Source organism: Triturus cristatus, chromosome 11, assembly GCF_964204655.1.
Source record: "Triturus cristatus chromosome 11, aTriCri1.1, whole genome shotgun sequence".
Lineage (NCBI taxonomy): Eukaryota > Metazoa > Chordata > Amphibia > Caudata > Salamandridae > Triturus > Triturus cristatus.
The window spans coordinates 1,118,327,428-1,118,347,008 of record NC_140594.1 but is presented as its reverse complement, the minus strand read 5'-3'; positions in this window follow the sequence as shown (position 1 = coordinate 1,118,347,008).

Below are 19,581 nucleotides of genomic sequence, written 5' to 3'. Positions count from 1 at the left end.
TATTGTGGTGTGAATGACTGTTCATTATTGTGTTTTTTTTGTATAAAGTGTGTTCTAGTAATAAGATCTAAAAATGCCGCTCTTTTCGAAACTAAGACAAATCAAAACTAGAAAAAGTGTACTCGAAGAAGCTGTTCCCATCCCACCGAGGGACACTCCAGGGTACTTCATGTATCATAAGCATGGCCTAGATGCCGTATTATTTCTTGATTTATGGGTGGACTACACCAAAGAATTACCAGAGAGTCAGAGATGGCCTGCAGCGGGGACCTGGGATGCAGATTGCATCATGAGAGTAGAAGAAGAATTATGGAAAAAGAAAGCCAGACAGTCACAGAAAGATGCCATTGAATTATGGCGTAAAGAATCATATAGACGTACAGAAAAAGCACACCGACAGGAAGAGAAAGGTAAGGAGAATACAAATAAAGTCCGAGAAAATCTATTACTTGAGGAAGGTACCCGAGTAAAATCAGAACAAGTAGATAGACAAAGAAACGCTATTATGAATGGTATGTATCCACTTCTGGCCGAAGGGTTACCTAAGGCTACTCCGGAAATACCAAAAGACTTGCCAACCCCATTGTTTCCGATAAAAGCACATCCCAAGGGACATCCCAGAACCGCAGAAGATGTTTTCCTCTCCCGCTATTTAGATGACGCAGCTCCCGAGTATGTTAATACCGCACCACATAGACCGCTTGCCGGTGATGCTCATCACCAAGATCTTTCGTCTGTACCTCCGCAACAACACGCTTCGACACACATTCCGACAAGCACATCTGTTTCTACAGCTTTTCCCACAACGACGGTTGCTGTCTCACCCTCAACAAATCCTTTCACGTCCAGCACCCCAGACGGTGCTACAGGAGGTACGACAGACATTTTTTCTACACCACCCAGAGGAAATAAATTTTCCCTTAGAGATTTAGCCCTCCAACGTACGCCCAAACTAGCCACTCCTGACATGCTTAAGGAACTTCTAGTAGATTGTAGATATGACCCTGTGCCCGGTAAACGGGACGAAATGCTGCTGTCATCATTACGTATCCGACGAGCTGCAATATATTTAACGAAGTTACCAGGAATGAATACACATTTAGAAAATATATACCACTTTGTCCAGTCAGGGCGAGGCCCTGAAAGTATTAGCAGAGCCATGGAGTACCAGAAAGCGGAGGTACAGGGACAACTGTTACGTTTTCTCATAAACTGTGTAATTAGAAATCAAGACCGGCCTGGGGTAAATCCGGAAGAAATGCAAACACTTGTCACTTGGGGTCGGAATATATCAGAAGGAAGACATGATAAACAGTTATGTATAGTAGCTATGTACCGAAAGATCCGCAAAGAGGTAGAACGAATACACGAAGAAAGATTAGAGGTAGACGCCGCTGATCTAAACAGAGAGGAGGAGGAGCAAGAATCAGAGCAAGTAGACACGATAGCTTATGTAGGTAAAGGAAGACCCCATAATAATACCAGAGGTTTTAACGACCCAATACGTCCAATACGTCCAGAATATAATAGACATTTTCCAAACACTATGCTAAATACAAAATCCCCTGAACACCTATTCCAAGCCGCTGATAAATTACTCCGAGATCGAAGGGGGTACCACGTGCTCGATTCCATGGACGAACAAGAATTAGTCAGGTCAGCAGTACAATGGGCTGACAGTCCCGGCGAATACAATGATGATGTACTTGCACACACGTTTCTGAATCTAGACCCATATGAACAGCGTTTGGCTAGTATATACATGATTCAACACCTCCTTATATTATATAAAAGCCAACACTCCGATCCAGGACCCTTACCTGACATATTGACAGAACTACTCACGAACATATGGAGAGGGTCAGGTACTGATTTGATTAAGGAAATACTAGAATCCCGAAACCAATATTTAAATTTCGTATGCCCAGAACACGTCTCAGTTCCCATAATGGGAAGAAAAATGTATCACATAGATAGACAGAACCCGTTACGCGAAGTGCACCCGATCAGAGGTGCCGACGATAATTTCACACGTGTGTTTGTGTACACGCCTATAACTAAACTGGAATTATTAGAAATGAAGAAAGTAGTACCCAGTCATGATAAAGATCCAGCAGGTTTCCACCGTGAGATAAAAGACATGTTACTCATGGGAGAGTATACCTACCCCGACATTATGAAAATATTAAAAGTCCTATTACCCGCAGGAGTTTATGAAAAACTCAAAGAAAAAGAATGGGAGGTAGGAGACCAAAAGATAGATTGGACAGCATTAGAAAACGAAGAAAAGGCCCGAGCTGCAGGAGCAGGGCTTGGGGATAAGACTACAGCACTAGCAGGATTACTAATACAGGTACTGCCACGTTTATTAACTACGAAAAAGGAAGACTGGGGTGCAATCTCAGCCTGTAAACAAAAACCAGATGAAGACACTAGTGATTTCTATTCCCGATTTGAAAAATGTTTCAGTATAAATAGTGGTATAAAAGCCAGTAGTGAGTCATATCCACATCTGTTTGTGACAAAATTAGTTGAAAATTCTCTGCTACAAGTCAAGAATAGAGTATTGAAATTCGAAAGTACCTGGCAAGGTAATACCCCATCACAGATGCTACAGATGTTACAATATCATCACAATAGAATTAGAGAAGAACAAGAACACGAACAAAGACGTATGAAAGATACGAAAATGAAAATGCTTGTTGCACAGTCAGTTCCAGCCGATAGTTATCAAAAGGGTGATTCCGCAGGCCATGCGAAAGGGACATGCAACTATTGTAAACAACCAGGTCATTATATACACGATTGTCCAGTCCTGAAACATAATATTGCTACAGGTAGAACACATGAGAGACCACGTCCACCTAGACAGGATCAGAATCAACAACAGACGCCTCAGCAGGCACAACCTAGGTTAGCTCCGCAACAATTAGCTCCACAACAGGCAGCTCCACAACAAATTGTAGTACCACCACAAGCGCAGCCTACTGCTGCAACTCAAGCAACAACACAACAAATGTATCAGTATGCACAAACAGATTATCCCGATTATCAGCGATACTCATGAGATAGCCTAGAGAGGGAAGTTGGCTTACCCCTTATTGAGGTTCCTGTAGACCAAGAGGGACCTTATGTACATAGTGAACTATTAGGGGAAGACAGAAAGTTTTTACTTGATACAGGGGCAAGCAGAACAACTATAAGACGTAGTGAAGTTCCAGGGGCACCCCTCTCAGGCTCACAGAATATTTCCCTTGGATTTTCAGGAAAACCTATAATTAATGACGTAACACAACTTCTTGCACTCACAGTAGGTCCATTAACACGTACAACAGATTTATTGCTTACTAAATCATGTCCAGAAAACTTGTTAGGTATAAAAACATTGAAAGCTCTAGGAGCTATAATATGTTGTTCTCCGGAAGGAGTACGACTATTTTTACGTGACTTTAAAGGTCACTACGTATCCAGAGACATGGATCACCGACTGCAGAATTTACCTACACATTTATGGGCACAAGGCCCCACTGATGTTGGTTGCATGAACATTACACCATATCGAGTTACACTGAAATCAGGAATAGTACTACCACGAATACGACAATACAAGTTACCACCAGATGCTGTAGTGGCTTTACTGCAAATCATTGACGAGCTCATTGCACAAGGAGTGGTTGTCGAAACAGACTCCAATGTATGTAATTCTCCGATAATTCCGATTCTTAAAAGAACAGATCCAAAAGCTCCACCAGTATATCGATTAGTTATTGATCTGCGCGAATTAAATAAATGTATTGTGCCACAATTCCCCGTGGTCCCAGATATCTCTTCATTACTCACAGCTATTGACTCAGAAGCAACGTTCTTCACTGTAATTGATCTCAAGAATGCTTTCTTTAGTGTCCCAATTGATCCGGAAAGTCAATATTTATTCGGATTTAGTTTAAATGGACGAAGTTTTAAATTCACACGCGCACCTCAAGGATTTACAGAAAGCCCCAGCATCTATAGCCAAGCACTGAAACGAGAACTTGACAGTATCCATATGCCAGTTAACACTGCCTTGCTTCAATATGTCGATGATCTGCTGATCACCGCCCGAAGCGAACCTGAATGTGAAAAAGCGTCACTGACGGTTTAAAAATTTTTGGCTGACAAGGGGCACAAGGTGTCCCCCTCTAAGCTGCAATTCTGTGTCCAGCGAGTTGTTTACCTTGGGCACTCGCTGTCCAAGGAGGGAAGGCAGCTTACATCTGACCGCATCCAGTTAATCGCTAACATGCCACCACCCAAGACACAAAAGGAGGTGCGGGCTTTTATAGGCCTCACTTCATACTGTAGGCAGTGGATCCCTCAATATGCATTTCTAGCAAAACCACTCATCCAGTTGACAACACAGGAGGCAGCCACATCGACTGTCCTCCCTTGGACTCCAGAACATACACACGCCTTTGAAAGCTTAAAGAAAGCTTTATGCCAAGCACCAGTCCTAGCAACACCATGTTACAGTAAACAGTTTACACTCTTCGTTACAGAACGCAAAGGTACTGCTTTGTCAGTACTCACTCAGGAACAAGCAGGATCACATAAACCATGTGCTTATTTCTCTAGTACATTAGATCCAGTAGCTCAGGCACTTCCAGCGTGCCTGAAATCAGTGGCAGCAACAGCTTTAGCAATCAGACAAAGCGATGCCATAGTGTTAGGACACCAACTGACAGTACAAGTACCACACGCAGTAGAGGTTCTCTTGAACCGCACACAAACACAACACTTGACTATAGCGAGACTCACCGGTTACGAATTAACACTGTTTCAGCCACATATAGAAATCAGACGTTGTAATACGTTAAATCCTGCCACACTGTTACCAGTGAGCGGAACAGATCCATTGGCACATGATTGTGTCGAAGTCATTACTATCACGACGAAACCCAGACAAGACTTGACAGACATCCCTTTGTCAGATCCGGACTTGACATTGTATGTAGATGGGTCATGTATGAGAACAAATACAGGAGAGCTAGTGGCCGCTTACGCAGTCACAACAGACACTGAAGTCATTGAAACAAATTGTATTAACACTTTGTCAGCTCAAGCAGCAGAGCTCACCGCTCTGACACAAGCCTGTATTCGAGCCACAAATAAAAAAGTCAACATATACACAGATTCACGTTATGCCTTTGGAGTTGTCCATGACTTCGGCGTACTGTGGCGAGAGAGAGGTTATTTAACTTCTCACGGTGCCCACATTCAACACGGACCCCTCATTCAAGCCCTATTAGACGCGATTCATCTACCTACTGCAATATCGATTATGAAATGCAAAGCCCACACAAAAGTTACCGATATCATTTCTCAGGGTAATGACCTAGCTGACAGAACAGCTAAACAGACTGCTCAGAATCAGACTCACACAACTGACATGACAAAGACAATAGTTCCGACACCAACACATTGCATGACAGTTAAGGATCCCGCCCTTGATGTAATTGATATACAGACACACGCTACACCAGAAGAAATAAAGAAATGGACTGAATTAGGAGGGATCCAAACAGATCAGGGATGGATGACGAAGGAAAAATCTATATGGTTTCTTCCCGACTCAATGGTCCAAGTCATTATTAACACTATACATAGTCCAGCGCACCTAGGAGAAAAAGCTATGCTAGACAGCATTCAACACATTTGGTTCAACAAACATTTACGAGCCGCAGCTAAACAAAAAGTTCGTACCTGTATGATATGTTGTCAGTTTAATCCAGGTAAAAGCATCCCCGTAGAACAGGGTGGATTCCAAACTCCCGATCATGCTTTTGAAGTCCTCCAGATGGATTATATCCAGATGGAACGATGTCGAGGATTCAAATATGTTCTCGTAGTTGTCTGTGCTCTTTCCCGTTGGACAGAAGCATACCCGGTTTCAGATTACACTGCCCCGACTACTGCCAAACAGTTAGTTCGAGAATTCTTCCCACGGTACGGTTTACCACGTGTTGTCTATTCAGATAACGGCCAGCCGTTCTCATCCGAACTAATGAAACACGTTTCCCTTCTATTAGGGTATCAATGGAAATTTCACTGTGTCCGACATCCCGAGGCAGCAGGTCTCGTAGAACGCCATAATCAAACTTTGAAAATTAGATTGTCCAAAATATGTAGAGAAAAAGGAGTCGATTGGATAGTAGCCTTACCAGTTGCGCTCTTTTACATGAGAATGGTAGCACATTCTCGAACAGGGCTATCCCCGTATGAGGTGATCTTCGGTAGACCACCAAATATGTGGGGGACGCCTATACCTCGTAAAATCACTGACGTTGACTGTAATATGCTGACAGATTACCTGGCTTCCTTGATGTCTGCACTACAATCTTGTCGTTCACAGGTATCCGCAGTTTTTCCCGACAGTACTGAGGTGAAGCCCCATGACGTGGTTCCTGGGGACTTGGTGCTGGTCAGGAACTTTGACCGGAAGACCCAACTGGATCCTAGGTGGAAGTCACCGAAGTTAGTTTTACTTACCACCAGGACAGCCGTGAAAATCGAGGGAAGAAAAGGATGGTTGCACTCAAGTCATATCAAGAAATTTTATGGACTACCATCCAATATAGAGACTAAACCCTGTATTTCCTCAAAGACAGACTCAAAGCTCCCCTTGGTTGAGCAATCGAACTCAGAAATCTATAAACTAAAATTGAGGTCTAATAAGTCAGACAATTTGATTGTTTAAGTCCTCTCCAAGGTGAATCGGTTGAATTTGTCTCTGACATGTATCCTCTAGACCGAACTAGAGAGAGAAATCAGCGAAAGCAGCTGAAAAAGCATGCGTATTGTAAATCACTTCGTAGTCACTGTACAGTAACATTATTAATTTTGTTTTTTCTAAGTCTTTTGATCATCATTGTCAGCATCCTATTGCACATGTATTACCCTATTCCTAAACATGCTTATAATATAACTGCAGAACATTCTTTTAGTGAATTTCCTCCGCATGAGTTGTCCTATAGATTTGCGCTGCGCAACAACACATTCATTAGTATGTTACATCATTCCCATCAAACCAGCAATGCCACAAATTGTTGGATATGTGGCCGACTCCCTCCCTATCAGAACTATAAGGGAGTCTTGCCCCTCTTTCCCTATCCGTTCACACACAATGGCTCCTGTGGAGCATGGTTTAGTTTGATTAATACCCTAGATTCAAATTCCGCAGTTTATCAAGACAACTGGGTATGGGGAAACGTGAACCTAGCTTTACTTAAAGTCTGCTACCGTAACAAGGAGGGACTTCCCAAAAGAACAGGAACTGATCTAGAAAATGAAGTATATGGATTAGGTAATTTTACACTTAACCTCATGATCCTGAACGTTGAATCTGAAGCTACACCTATCTTGCCCGCCATGTCAGTATTCCCAGTAAAGGGGGAATTATGTATAAGAAAGAATGGTTCCATACATATGGGCCATAGTAAATGCACCACTGTAATAAAATTCAGTGATCAAGGCAAGTCTACATTTAGAGCTTCCCATCATTCCTACTTCATATGTGGCCAGACCGCATAGATATGTCTACCTTTAGATTGGGATGGTACCTGTTACATAGCATTCCTTCTGCCACCTGTTTTCCTAGCTCCTCCTGATTATCATAGAAATACTCATTTAGTACACAATAGACAGCAGAGAGATCTCCCAATTGTCGATTACACTGAAACAGCATGGGAGAAATACACAGATTTCAATAAAGGTTTCTTTCCCTATATAGGTACAGTCACTAATAGTAAGCTGATACGTAGATTAACCAGAACCCTTGAAGCCGTAGTGAACGAAACTATTTCCGCCTTAGGCAATTTAACAGAAGAGCAGTCTGCTATGCGGATTGTTGTGCTTCAAAACCGTCTTGTCCTTGACGTCATCCTGGCCGATAGGGGCGGAGCTTGTAGGGTCATCGGATCAAGTTGTTGCATTTTCATACCAGAAAATTCGCCGTCAGTATATAAAGCCATAACCCGCCTTCATAAGATTGTAAGCCAGATACACCAGAGTCCAGGCACCTGGACTTGGTCCGGTTGGTTCTGGGGCGTGTTGTCAGCCTGGGGATGGAGAATACTATCCTTCCTAGGTATTGGCTTTCTCATACTATTCAGTTGCTGCTTATGTCTACAATGTGGGCCAGCGATTTGTGGTCTGTGTGCCACCTCGTGTATCCCACATCCAAGTATTCGTTCGAGATCCCGGAAGAAGAAAGAAGAACAAATGATACTATATGAACAGATCGATGGATTGATGAAGATCGATATCTCCTAAGGGTCCGAAGGGGACAAGGAGGGAATGAGGAAATATGAATTTTGTGATCAGTTATGTCCCCTATCGTACACCCCAACGGCTCCATGTGCATGCTATAAGTACATGTATGTTCCCTCCTGCTCCAGTTCTGAAGACGCAAATATATGTGCGTCCACCGTCAACATGTCCTCTTTCAGATCCGCCATGAACGGGTCAGATATTCCATTCCTAAGTATGAAAGGCCACCGACTTTATGTGGTTCACTTTCCACATCTCACAGATTCAGGCGAGTAGGCCCGAATTCTGTCATCGAGCCTTTTCCTGCCTTCTGCCTCTGAAAGCTCCAGTCTGAGCCTGCATCCGTGACCATGAACTTTGTCCTACTCCCTGCGCGGCTAACGGTGCCTGATCCAGCCTGTCGCATGCCAAAAACTGTATTTCACCTTCGAGATTATCTCCTTCGCTCCTCATCCGATGCATTCCTGTCTAGTAGTTTAGGTAAACATTCTTCCAGCTACCGTGCAAAGGGCCAGGCTTCGCTGCCCCCATGCCAGTAATTCATAGCCCCGTTACCATGGAATATTCCTACCCCCTCGCATCTAGTGTAGACACTTAGACGCTTGTACACGCACTAACAGTCAGTATAGTCAGTATAGAATAAGATTCTATCCTAAGAGACCTTTCCTTTTGGATAACACAGTTCTTTAAACATAGGATATTAGATATGATTTGGAATTAGGTTGACATAACCCCAGACTTCTGTCTCCACATGTAGAGCTAAAATGTCAAGTCTCCTTCACCCTCTAGTTGCACGTCGATCACACGTCATGCAGCTGCGCGCGCATCTCTGCCACATATTTCTGCTGACATTGCAGGATTCTTTTATGGATCCACCCACTTGTGATATCATGTTTAGTGACGTTTATTAAATTACGCCCTTTATTAGCTACGTATGCACCTTTTATCAGCTGTTACGCCTCTTGCATCTGCTTTACTGTAATGTATTTTCTATAAAACTGCCTATCTGTCAATAATATATGCTCCCTTCCTTCCTGAACTTTCGTGGTGATGGAACAGAAGGCCCACAATTCGAATTGTCTTCCTTTGTACAGGAATAAAGCCTTTTAAAACCTCTAATACCACGGATTCTGCCTCTTATATTTACTGAGTTATTCTTGATAGATTTTACCGCATAAAAAATAGTACCGGTAACGAAATATTTACCACACTACGGACAAGTACGTTACAACTCCCATGATACTTGTCCACATTCAGGGTGCATCTGCACAGCTCTGCTTCTACATCCGGCAACCAAGCCACATCACCGTCCAACAGAGATAGCTGCAATGGATCACTGCCAGCTGCAGGATGACCTTCACAATCCACGCCCACACTCAGGATGCAGCCCACGACCACGACCCCAACACAACCTTGTGGCACTGTCATCCAAGACCCCATTGTGCCATCTCCATGCATCCAACCTTGGCCTGGCCACCATTCTCCACATCCACCTGACTCAAGCATGCAGGACATAATTCTGCCACCTGTCTACACATACCTGGGAGTCCCACACCAGGACACTCCACATGATCCCTGACCTCTGCGCATGACTGTTGCTCTTTAAAATAGGTCTGTCCGCACAGTTGTGCAGGCACCCCCTCAGCTGGTTGGGCCCATCACGGGTGAGTATGGTGCTCCATGTCTGTATTGGATGATACATTGTGACCCATGTGTGTCCTGTGCCAGACTCAGACACCAGGGTATGGATGGTTGGAGTTACTTCGACACTCAGGCATGGTTTGACATTACAACACACACATGCTATGGAATAATGCAAAATGACGGCATCATCTCGTGATTGTGATGATTTTTATTAGTGGTGGGGTACGTGTTTGGGGGGATGAAAAGAGGTGCTCGCCAGGTGTCTAGAATCCAAAGTTCACTGGGGGAGTTGGTATCCTTGCCATTGGAAGTCATCAGAGTCCATGCCACAGTCTTTGTCAACATTGGTCAGACAGTGACCAGCATGTCCATGTGGCAGAGAATGTCATTTGATGATGTGCTGCTGTTGGGCCAGAGGGCCAGGTGCCAGGCCAGGTGACCTGGGAGATGGTGATGTTCTGCTGACTCTCACGGTATTTTGCGTGGACGACCCACCTTCCTCCGGGGACCCTCAGAAGCAGGCCGTGACGATGTCTGTGATGCTCCGTTGGATGAATCCTCCTCCTCCTGATCCCTCCCTGTGGCTGGTGGTGATCTTCGCCTGGTGGCACAGGGAGGGTTGCCCATGTTTTCGGCAATCAGACGGAGTAAACGGCTCATGTCCGTTTGCACCGTCACAAGCTCAGCCAGTCTTGCCTCCATCTGTCCTTGGTGTCGCTGTTGACTGGCATATTGCTCGGCCTGCATGTTCTTCATCTCGTTGAGGGTGTCCACTACCTGGCTGATGCCCCTGGTGTCACGCCGGTATGTGTCCAGGATGTTGTGGACGTGTGACATTACCGGTTCCTCAGCTGTCTGGTCAGGCTCACGCCTCCGCCGTCCTCCACTCCCACTACCTCTGCCCACTTGAGCCTGGCCTGCCGTTGTGGGCACATCGGGTCTCCGGGACCCCTGAGGGATGGCATTTGTGGGGTCGCCTGCCTCCTCCTGGGTGCCCGGAGTACCTTGTCCCTCCTGGTCAGACTGGCTGCGTTGTTGTGTGCGAGCAGGTCTCCTGGGTGTATCCTGGGATGTGGCAGGAATTGGGGTGGTGGTTGGCACAGTTGTACCTGACGCAGGTGCTGCAGGTGCTTGGGCACCAGAGGGGCCAGGTTGGTCGGGGTCATCCACGGAGTGGTGAGAGTCGTCGCTGCCGGTGGGATCATCTTCACGCTGAGCCTGGTCCTGTGATTCTTCCCCCCCAGTGTTGGGGGGAGATCGATGACGTTGCCCTGTGTGTGAGAGAGAGACAATGTTAATTGTGTTACATGCGACATCCATGTTTCATACATATTCAAGTTGGCACAGTTTCTCTGGGTAGTTAGATCTGTCTAGCATTCCTCTCACAGTGCACTTGTGCATGGGTATGTCCCTTGGCCACAGCTTTCAACACTTTACCTATGTGTGACACACTCTTTGTTGATGCATCATTTTTTATCGCAGTCAGCAGTGTAGCGAGCGGGTGTAGCGAGCCATGCAGAACCGCCTTACGTGTTGCACTGTACGTGGGCAAATGGTGTTTTTTCATCTGTATTTGAGAATGCAGGTAGGTAACTTATGCATTTGTGACTGGGTTCTAACAAACACAGTGAGTGGGTGTACTGGGTGTGAGGTTAGGTTTGTGCCTGCAGCAAGGATGTACTCGTGCACAGATTGACACATGGCCCAGTGATTTCCAAGCGAAAAAGGGGTGGTTCACGCACTGCCAAACCTTGTCTACATGCACACAGTCCACCTGCTGACGAGCGGACATGCCCACACCACCCAAGGGTGATTTGGTCTGCCTCTGTCTCCCTTTCTCCCTCCCTCTGTCACCCTCCTCCCTCTCTGTCTCCCTCTGTCGCCCTCTGTCGCCCTCTGTCTCCCTCCCTCTCTCTCCCCCTCTCCCTCCCTCTGTCTGTCACCCTCTGTCACCTCAGCCCAGCTTCCTGGGCACACACAGTTTGCAGGTCTTTCAAAGGCCATTGGCTTGTTCATGTGGCTTTGTTTAGAATCTCCCGGCCCCCATTGGGCGGAGTGTCTGAGTCTGCACTGCTGCGGCGGTGTGTGCTGACACTCTTTCAATGTGATGCCTCTTCATTAGCTGCTGTTATGTGCAAATTGGGCCTTCATACAGATGTCATCCTGCGACGCGGCCACCATTTGCAGGCGACACAGTACTGTGTGGGGACACACTGTTTGTATAGCTCTGCCCTAGGCCATTGTATAGCTCTGCCCTAGGCCATATGGGCTGAGGGCATTGGTGTCTGCTTCTGAGTTGCACAATGTGTTTTTTGAGGCCCACCCTCCCGGCATCAGGGACATCCTGTCTTGTGTTGGTGTTTTGTGTGGCCTGTGACTTGGCATGGCCTTGCTTGGTGCATGGGGCATGGAGACGCTAGTGGCATGTGCGTGTTTTTGGAGTGTGGTTGTGTCCGGTGATGGCTTTGGGGTAGTTGCGTGCATTATTGGGAGTTGGGTTGTGGATGGTGTTCCCCCCATGTGAGGTGAGTTGTTTGTGTACTCACCAGGCTCGGCGACTCCTTCTACTCCGTGTACTCCCACCGGCGGCAGCGTGCGCATCACCTTCTCCTCCCAGGGATGGTAGTGTACCGGTTTGCGGGGCGGCCCTCCTCCAGTGATGTTGGTCTGGTTATATTCATCAGTCATTTTGCGGCGGACCGTCCTCCGCAGATCGTACCACCTGGCTTGGCATTCATGCCTGGTCAATCTGGTGGCCCCAACAGCATTCACCTGATTGACGATCCTCTGCCACATGGCAGACTTATCCGCTTTGCTGGTCTGTCTGACCAATGTTCCAAAGAGCTGTGGTTCGACTCTGATGATTTCGTCGACAAGGATGTCCAGCTCCTCCCTTGTGAACTTTGGATTCTTGTTAGTGGGCATGGTGTGGGGTGTGGGTGTGGATGGTTGTGGGTGTGTGGGTGTGGTTGTGAATGTGTGTGTGAAAATGTGATGAGGGGGTGTTTGTGATGGTGGTTGTGTGAAGGTGTGCAAGTGTAAGGTGTATTGAAGGTTAAAGTATGGTGCAGTGGGTTGTCTCTGGGGTCTGGCAGCAGTGGATCTGTTGCAAAGGCTCATGGTTTGTGTGTGTTGGCCCTTTTTATTGGTCCATTTGTGGGTGTGGCTGTGTTTGAACTTTGGGTGGGTGTGTTATAAGGAGTGGTTGTGGTTTGGGCCTCTGTTTACCTGTTTGGCTGTTGCAGGTCAGTGTATTGGATGTATTTCGGCTTGTTGGACATTTTTTGGGGTGTTGTGCGATTCGAATTGACTCTCCTTGTGTTGTTTTGCAGTGTCCTGGTTCAGTACGAGTGTTTTTGGCGTCTGTACGGTGCGTACATCGGCCATGTTGTTGTACAGTGCTGACATTTGCTATGGCTTGGTACGACTCGTACATGCGCGATGCTGGGTGAGGGTGCTGGTGTAGGGGCCCGGGGTAGGGTGCGTACAGACACGGGCAGGGTGGTGGTCCACACTGTCCATAGGTGGTGGTGGTACGCTCCGTCCATACACAGGGGGCTGGGGGTACGCTCCGTCCATACATGGGTGGGGGTTCGCTCCGTACATACACGGGTGGGGTTCGCTCCGTACATACACGGGGCTGGGTGTACGCTCCGTACATACACGGGTGGGGGTACGCTCCGTCCATACACAGGGGGCTGGGGGTACTCTCCGTCCATACACGGGTGGGGGTTCGCTCTGTACATACACGGGGGGACTGGGTGTATGCTCCGTACATACACGGGTGAGGGTACACTCCGTCCATACACGGGGGGCTGGGGGTACGCTCCATCCATACACGGGTGGGGGTTCGCTTCGTACATACACGGGTGGGGGTTTGCTCCGTACATACACGGGGGGCTGGGTGTACGCTCCATACATACACGGGTGGGGGTTCGCTCCGTACATACACGGGGGCTGGGGGTACGCTCCGTCCATACACGGGTGGGGGTTTGCTCCGTCCATACACGGGTGGGGGTTTGCTCTGTACATACACGGGGGGGCTGGGTGTACGCTCCGTACATACACGGGTGGGGGTATGCTCCGTCCATACAAGGGGGGCTGGGGGTACGCTCGTCCATACACGGGTGGGGGTTCGCTCCGTACATACACGGGTAGGCTGGGTGTACGCTCCATACATACACGGGTGGGGGTACGCTCCGTCCATACACGGGGGGGCTGGGGGTACGCTCCGTCCATACACGGGTGGGGGTACGCTCCGTACATACACGGGGGCCTGGGGGTACGCACCATCCATACGGGGGTGGGGGTACGCACCGTACATATGGGGGTGGGGCTGGGGTTACGCACCGTACATAGGCGGGGGCTGGGGGTACGGCGCGTACAGACGGGGGGCTGGGGGGGAGTTCGGCGTGTATGCAGCCGCATGTTTGGACGTCTCGATGGTTGCTATTGATGTTCGCTCCATACGGTGTTTTTTCCATACGTTTGTACATTCGGACGGACGGGACGGATCGTACTTCCGCGCTCGGACTTCAGTTTTCCGTTTCGTACGTAAAAATGTCCGGGGACGTGTGGGACACATTTTCCGACCCGAGGACGTGTCGGGGAATTTACCCAATGCGATTCGTATGTATTTTTTCCCATACGAATCGTACTTGCCAGTTTGCACGGGACTTGTACGATTCGTACGGAAAAAAATCCAGATACGATTCGTACAGGGAAACTTTTTAACGGATCGGAATCGGCATCAGAATGGTTGGAACAAGCCTGTGAGGTAACAGCCCCAGTTAAAACCCTACGCCCTAAAAGATTACAACCCTCGGCCCCTTGGTTTATGGAGGAACTGCGAATTGAGAAACTTAAGTGCAAACGGTTGGAACGGAAGTGGAGGAAAGGCTATGAAGAAACTGATAAAAAGTTATACAAGCTTAGCCTGCAGAATTATGAACACATCATCTTCTCGGCTAAACAACAGTATTTTGCAACTCAAATTGATTTAGCGAAGAACTCGGGAAAAGAGTTGTTTAGAACTGTCTCCAGCCTGGCCTCTCCTAGCCCGGTAAACGCTCAATCAAGCCAGAAACTTTACGAAGATATCGCCTAGTTTTTCTTGACAGAAGTGGAGTCTATTTTCCTAGCCTTTAATGGGCCAAGCACTGGCGGATTAACTGTGACTAGGGAGGAATCAAAGTCAAGCAGGGCTCCCATTTCCATCTTCGAGAACTTCTCCCTAGTGCTTCCTGAAGAAATTCAAGGGCTTCTCAGGGCAGCTAACTCAGAGTCTGCCTATGATCCTTGTCCAGTGGCAGTGGCTAAATTATCCCCGGTTCCAATTGCATTGCGGCTGTCTTCTATTTTTAACAGCATGTTTGCAACAGGGCAGTTCCCGAGATGCTGGAAGTTAGCCTCCATCTTGCCCCTGCAATGATATTAACTTCTGGACACCCAACTGGTGGCCAGATTCGATGGGCCCTCTACCTTCACCCGTAAAAAAAGTCAAAAACTTGGGAATGATTGTGGATGATGGGCTCACTTTCAAACATCAGGTAAACTCAGTGGTATCAAAAACGTATATGTGATCAAAACACTGAGGAAAATATTGCCATTCTGGCCCTCAAGTAGCCGACAAACAGTAGTCGCAACCCTTGTTATGTTAAGGTTGGACTATTGTAATAGCCTGTATGTAAATGTTCAACAACGGCTTATGAACAAACTTCAGATGCTGCAGAATGCAGCTGCCAGACTGCTCATGGGCACATCTCGATTTGTCTCAGTAGCCAATGAAATAAAAAAAATTGCACTGGCTACCGGTTAGGAACAGAGTTCGCTTCAAAGCCCTCTGCCTGGTTTTTAAAGCTCTGTACGGTATTGGTCCAGAAGACCTAAGACAGCAGCTCCACTGGTACATACAAAGGAGACAATTCCGGTCACTGGAGGCAAGGGTCTCAGTAACACACACAAAAAAGTATGGTGGGGAGACAGAAGTTTTGCTTACTGTGCAGCTAAAGCCTGGAATGATATGCCGTTCCAATTAAGAGATGTCTTAAATTTGTTGGCCTTTAGAAAAAGCTTAAAAACCTGGCTTTTTGCCCAATACATTTTTTTCCTGCGCCTTGCCTAAAGGAGATGTAACTAGCGCCAGGACACCCCCGGGTAACCACTGCACTGTATAAATATCATTAACATAACATAACATTTATTTTTTATTATATATTAATTTTCAAACATTTGTTTTTTATGTAATTTATTGAATAAATGTTATTATTTTGTATTCAACATACGTATGCACTGTATTGTGGAAGGCCAGGTTTGATGTGCGCATGTAAATACATCAATGACGATTAGCACTTTGATTATACCCAACAGGCAGAGAGATATTGTCTTGATTGTATTTCTCAGTTTCCCCCGTTCTGATGCCTTTGTATAGTTTCAGGGGCCCCCTTCTGTGTCAGTGGTTGCAGTAGCCCCCAATCTGCCCCCCGGGGGGCAGAAAGCACCCTAGATACCAAGGATTATTTTTTTTTATAGGCCTGTGGTGGGGGCTGCCCAGAATGGGCCAGCAAATGCCCCTACCCTACGCCCCCAAGAAAACAAAAAACTTTCTGCCCCCCAAAAGGCAGATGGGGCAATAGTCCCTGATCTGCCACCTGGGGGGGGCAGAAAGCCCACTAAGAACCAGGGATTTATTTTTATAAATAGGTAGGGGTGGGGGCTGTCCAGAATGGGCATGTCAATGCCCCCAACCCAAAAACAATGCTACAGTCTGTCTGCCCCCCGGGAGGCAGATGGGGTAATAGCACTGTAAAGAAGTTCTTCTGAGTCTTCAGCATGAATTGACAGATTCTTCTTTATTGAAAGTATTACATCTACAGGATGAAACGTCCTATCTACCAAGTTCCAACTACAACTGAACTCCTAGTGTTCCTATGGGTACTACACAAGCTACATGAACACTCTGGAACAAAGAACACATCTCACATTATGAATACCCACATGAGATACTTAACATGTTAATTATTACACACCTTTCCCCCATACATTAGAGAAACATAAGGAACATGAGTACAGCAAGAAACATTAGTGTAAAACAAAGTCACGTAGCATCACAGGAACTTTGCAAGTACGAGAACTTCTACGCAATAATGATGTACCATTGGAAGACTCCTCAAGTGCTACTGGTTTAGTTTGACCACTAGAACACATGGGAGCATCCTACTCAAATTCCAAATACGTCCATCATTAAGTTTAACAACATTTTGGAAAAGCTTTGTCACCATCAATGGCAAAGAGTATTTAGAAACACCACCACACTTCTGAGGACATCGTACTCTCACTTTTGTCACCCACACGTACATGTGTGTGAGAAACAGCATGTCTGGCATCAAAGTACTCCTTTCTCTTGATGGACTTCAACTTTTGTATTTCTTAACAGGGTACCACACCAGAATATACATTCAAATCTACATCCATGCACTTATCCCTCATCCACGATTGGAACATATAAATGTTGAGAATACGTCCCCTGAACAGTTTAAAAGGAACCTTATTCATAGTGGAGTGAGGCGTGAGACGGTAAACCATCACTCTCTCCACAATCTCAGACCTCCAGTCCTTGCCTTGGACCTTGGCTACTTGAATGGATTCCTTTAGAACTCAATTGAACCTCTCTACCAAGCCGTTGGTTTCGGGATGATAGAGAGCAGAATGTTTGTGCTTGATGCCTCTTTTCCCAAAATACTCTTCCATTTCCTTTGAGATTTATTGAACCCCATTGTCTGTCAACAGACAGTCATGGAGTCCTTCCCTGCAGAAGATTTCGTCTAGGAACTTAACAACGTCTTTAGTCTCAGTGCTATGTGTAATTTTGATTTCTGGCCAACTAGAATACATGTCGGTCAGCACCAGAACATAGGGCTGACCAGACATGCTTGTTATCAGCCCCAGGAGGTCCAAAGCTACCTCTTGCCAACAGCGAGTGGGAGCATCACGTATAACCAAGGGTTGAACTCTAGTCTTGTATATTTTGTAACACGCATTACACTCCATGCAATCTCTTACCATATGTTCCAAAAGAAGATCAATGCCTGGCCACCAGAAATGTAAGCAAATTCTCTCCTTGGTTTTCGAAATACCTTGATGTTCCTGATGAGCCAGATGAATAATTCTCAACCTGACAGACGATGGAGGAACTAATCTAGTACCCCTCCAAAGTAAACCACCACTGACAGACAATTCATCGCGCACATTCCAGAACGTATGACCTTCCTCACTCAAAACCTTTATGCCTTCCAACCTTCTGTCACCAACCTACATACTTCACAAACTACAGCATCATTTTTCATGGAAACCTTCCATTCTTCCTCACTTAACACATCTTCCATGATCTAACACACTTTACATTTGTCATCTTCCCACAGATCCTCATAAGTCATCAGACACATCACTTGGATTTGTTGGAATAAGGCGAGAGAAACAGTCAGCAACTTTGTTCTCTGCACCAGGTATGTAGCTTACCACAAAGTCATAATCCTGTAGGGCAACTATACACCTACAATTCCTTGAAGAGACTGCATCCAAACTATTTTTGCAAAACAAGTCCTTCAAGTCCGAATGGGCCGCAAACGAGTTTCCCCAAAGGAATTTCTTTAACTTCCTGATGACCCAAAAGATACAAAGTTTCCTTTTCTATTACCGAGTATTGTACTTCTTGTCCCACAAGGCTCTTGAGAGGAACATGACAGTTATTTCCTTATCATCTTTTACTTGTTTGAGAACTGCACCCAGACCCTTGGAACTTGCATCAGTAATTAAGAGAGGGTGAGCAGCGGTGTCAAAACTTTGGAGGGAGGGTGCACAACTCAAAGCTCTCTTGACATCACAAAATTCTGCTTGACAATGGGCTGACCAGATACATTTTGCACCTTTCTTAAGAAGTGACCTTGAAGTAAAAGGGCAGGAAACAAACTGTCGGACAAATTTAATATAATATTCAGCCATACCAAGAAAGGTGACCAGATCATCCCTTGATTGTGGTACTTGGTGATCCTCAATAGTTTTAACCAGGTGATCTCTACGTGTAACACCTTCCTTGTCAACTAGTGTCCCAAGTAATCAATTTCTGAAAGGTTCAATCTACACTTGTTTTCTCGCAAGGTCAAACCACGTGACTTAAAATGCTCCAAAACAGCCCCAAGCCTCTCATCATGAACTTTTTGAGATGAGCCATGGACCAAAAGGTCATTTTGATATATTTTAACACCAGACAACCCACGTAAAACATCTTCCATGGCTCGCTGGAAAACAGAGGCGGCAGAATTTAAGCCAAAGGGAAGTTGGGTGAATTTATATGTTCCAAATGGTGTTATGAAAGCTGTCTGGTCTGTCGAATCATCATCAATTTTGATCTGATGATATGCGGCCCTAAGATCTGATGTGGGGAAGACTTCAGCCCCTTCCAATTGAATCAGCATCCCTGCAATTTTAGTAGAGGGTACTTGTCAGCAATGACAGCATGATTTAGAGCACGAAGATCCACACACCTATCCTGAAGCCTTGCACACAAGAACAACTGGAGCCAACCAATCACTTGCTTCTGTATCTACAATTATCCCTTCCTTCTTCAACTTCTCC